This window comes from Lipotes vexillifer, unplaced genomic scaffold, assembly GCF_000442215.2.
Source record: "Lipotes vexillifer unplaced genomic scaffold, Lipotes_vexillifer_v1.1 scaffold973, whole genome shotgun sequence".
NCBI lineage: Eukaryota > Metazoa > Chordata > Mammalia > Artiodactyla > Lipotidae > Lipotes > Lipotes vexillifer.
Genome location: NW_006792653.1, coordinates 1633200 through 1637159, shown reverse-complemented (window position 1 = coordinate 1637159; position 3960 = coordinate 1633200). Strand labels below are relative to the sequence as shown.

Sequence of the window (3960 nt, the reverse complement as noted above, 5' to 3'; positions counted from 1 at the left end):
ATAGATTATATCAAATAATTCTTCAAATCTCAAGAGGAATTGCATTTTTTCCCCTTGAGTAGATAAATGTTCATCTTAGTCTCCTAGTTATGGTTTCCTATAGCAGTCTGTATTTTTTCCCACATCTCAAATTGCAACCCTTTGTTTAATCTTTAATGAAAATAGAGACCAAAAACAATTTCTTAAACATATCACTGTGTGAGATTATGGTGACTGAGAAATCCCTGAAAGAGCAGTAAACCATGATTATTGGAAAGCTCAGAACACTAGCAAGGTTTAATCGCAAAGGTTTAACAGAAGGCCACACATTGTGTTTTCCTAAGAGAAGTAGTAACTGTATATGTCACTCAGTAATGTACTGAAATGGCCTTGTCTAGTGTGAGTGTTGCGCAGAAACTCCAAGTCACTTTTTCCTGGTCTATCATCTATCATAGCATGGCCCTTCACTCCACCTGCATAGACAGCCACTGAGCCATACTGGCCTGCTTCCTTCCATAATTTTTTGGCAGCCAATGGCTCCATACAGGTGTCCCAAGGACAGTGACTCACCCCAGTTGTTAAACTTCTTCAAAGGAGGCAACCCAACTTTATTTTAATCCATGTAGTTTTGTACAAACTAATCAGAATCTATAGCTTTACCATTAGCTAAACTCTGACCTGAGAAAGCGTCATGAAATTCCAAAGCATCAATACCATTCATTGTTAATCCTGCCTTTTCTATCACTTTTAGAGTAGCATATGTTGGTTCGAGTAAAAGTTGATCTTTCGAATCCTGAGACAAATGCACAAAATCCCTCAAATATGCTTTTGGGTTATAACCCAAGGCCAGAGCCTTTTCCTCAGCATTGCAGATGAGCCATCAGTCAGGAAAGAAGAATTTGCAGCTGTCACTGTGCCATAGGGCTTGATGAATGTAGGTTTTATTTTGGCCATCTGCTTCAAGAAGGACAAATGCCACTATCTTTGGTAACTGTATCTTTTCCTGATACTTTGAAGATGTACAACATCAGAAGGGAGTCCTTCATCCTGTGCCTTCTTGGCCAGACTGTGCAAGTGCAGTGCGTACTCACCCTGTTCCAGTCGAGAAACAGCAGGGCAGAGGCAAGTCAGTCTTCAGAGTGATGCATGGTCGTGCTCAGATGATAGGAAATTCAATCTGAATTTAGATATTAAAGATAGTCACTGACCTAGAGTCTTGGACTTATTGAGATCAAGCATGTGTTTCCTCAAATTACAAATAGGGACATAAGATATTAACTCTACACCACCTGCCATGACCACATCATACTGGCCAGAAGTAATCAAGCCAACATCTGTGGTCCTGGTTTGGTTAGCAAAAATGCAAGCCATGGTGACAGTGTATACAGGAGATGTGTCAGAGAGGTCATCTCCAAGGGCAGCCTCTCTAGCCACATTGCTTCTTTTCACTTCCTGTATAACTATGCCAAAGATGATATAATCAGCAACTTCCTTTGGGACACTGGTCTGTTGCTACAAATCTGAAAGTACTCCTCTAGCCAAATTACATGTCATCAAGTCTTTATATGAAGTGCCTGGCAGCAGAAATGGAGTGTGAACGTCATCTATCACCGCCACATTCCTTTTATAGGGTTTAGCCAAGGTCTTCTTTGATTTGGTCTGGGAAGCTGGGGCAGCTGGTAGCTAGTAGGAACAGCTCAGAGGACTCAAGAAAATCTGAGAGCCCATTTTGCTAAACTTAGAAGATTTTTTTCAAGTGTAAGTCAAGATGGAAGTCATCCTGAAGTGGTCCCACCTTAGTTCTCATATGCTTGGGCTCCCGTTGTGGGCGGGGCTTAGCCCTAAGTTTCAGAGGTCAGAGGGACTTAGAAGTGGATCCAGCCTAGAAAGAACCATCGTGCAGGCCATCAGGCTCTAGAGGCCTAGCTGTCTGCCAGTCACCTGACTAAACAACCCAGCATATGACCTCTTCTTGATGAGCCTTCTTCCTTTCAATGGAGGAAGAGTTCTTTCTACCCCTTTAGTCAAAGTGAAGGGCAGTGTTAAGGGACCTGCAGGAAGTTAGCGTGGGGGTGGGGTGAGATTAGTCAGGAAGTATCTTGGGGGCTTGGCTAGCACCAGGCTGCAGAAAGTAAAGCCCTCTGCTCCCCTACCCCAACTTTAAGCACTTTCTAGTCTTCACCTCAGAATGGTGGCCTCCCTGGTGACTGGCAGCTTCACTGTCTCCAGGATGCTCTGTGCTCAGGTGAGTCTGGTTAGGATGTTCCCGAGCCCAGGCAGAACTCTCCTGCAGGGGCTGGGGCAGCCTCTGAGCCTCATCTCCTCTGCCAAAAAACTTTTAAAAACATCATTTGCAAGACATGTCTCCTGGCAACAAATTCCCTCAAGTTTTATTTATCTGAGAAAGTCTATTTCTCCTTCACTTTTGTTTTTCTCTCCTTCACTTTTGAAGGATAATTTCACAGGTTACAGACTTCTAGGTTGGTGGGGTTTTTTTCTCTCAAAAATTTTTTGTTTGTTTGTTTTATTTTTGTTTTTGTTTTGCATTTAAAACTGGCCTTTTAATTCACTGGGTGTTAAGAGTCAGGCAGAAATGAAACAATGGTACAAATCATTGGTACAAATCAATGGTACAAATCAAAGCAATGGTACAACAATGGTATAAATCTTCTCTAAGTCTTCAAATTCCTCATGCTCAGCTTTTGTTGTTGTTGTTGTTACAAAAATAAGAGGAATTGCAAAATTAACTTCTGCTTTAATATTTCCAATGCCATATTTACCCTCTTGGAGGTTTGTGCTCTCTATCAGATAGAAGTAAAATGTCTTTTCCACCTTGCCAAAGCAGAAATGAATTTTATAGTTTTGTATAGAGATTCAAAATGTTGCCTTTTCCCACCCCATCCTTGCTCTTTTTCTTCGTCTCCCTGACTTGAGATGACAAAGGAATGTGTATCTCAGAAGTAGAAGTTTGCCCCTCCCTGTAGCTAGTCCTTAGCACCTCCTCCCCAGCCTCTCCTCCTTCCATCAAATGTGTGAGTCAGCCAACCCCGTCCCCTGGTGCCTGGGGGGGAAGTGAGAGAAGGGGCAGGGAGAAGAGGACAGAAGGTGACGAAGAGGGTTAGAAATAGTTTTACCCCAGCTACCATCAGTGGGACTAAATATCCGAGAATTTACATGATATATGTAGAAATCTCTCAACATTTTAAATATTTCACTCTACTTTCTTCTTGCTTGCATGGTTTCTGAGGAGAAGTTGAAGGCAGGTTTTATCTTTGTTCCTCTGTGGGTAAGATGGGTTTTTTCCCCACCTCTTGCTTCTTTCCCTTTAGTTTTCTGTAGTTTGAAAAAGATATGCCTAGCTTAAGGGCTTTTTTGCCATTTATCCTGCTTGGTTTTCTCTGATATTCCTGGATCTGTGGATTGGTGTCTGACATTAATTTGGGGAAATTCTCAGTCATTATTGTTTTTTTCTGTTCCTTTCTCTCTTTCTTAGGATTTAGTTAACTAGTTTCCCCAGAGGGCAGGCCTTCTTGAAAACAGAGTGCTCTGGAGTATTTAAAAATGGTTCCTTTTCCCCTGCCCCTGCCAGAAGCCCAAGGGGATTTTTCTCTAAATATTTGCTCTGAGAACCTGGTTGAGTTCCTTGTAGTAAATTTTATGATGTTGGGGATGGGCCCATCTGTGGCCAGGTTCCCATTTTTTAGCTCTTTTAACTCTTTTTTTTTTTTTTTTTTTTTTTTTTTTTTTGTGGTACGCGGGCCTCTCACTGCTGTGGCCTCTCCCGTTGCGGAGCACAGGCTCTGGATGCACAGGCTCAGCGGGCATGGCTCACGGGCCCAGCTGCTCTGTGGCATGCGGGGTCTTCCCGGACCGGGGCACAAACCCGCGTCCCCTGCATCGGCAGGCGGACTCTCAACCACTGCGCCACCAGGTCCTTTTGCTTTTTAATGCTTATGTTAATTTTTAATTCACATTGAAAAC

At 42.8% G+C, this 3960-nt stretch overlaps 1 pseudogene; it reads right to left on the bottom strand.

Moving 5' to 3' along the window:
- Positions 1-318: 318 nt before the first annotated feature.
- Positions 319-1707, bottom strand: LOC103080724 (trifunctional enzyme subunit beta, mitochondrial pseudogene; annotated as a pseudogene).
- Positions 1708-3960: the final 2253 nt, after the last annotated feature.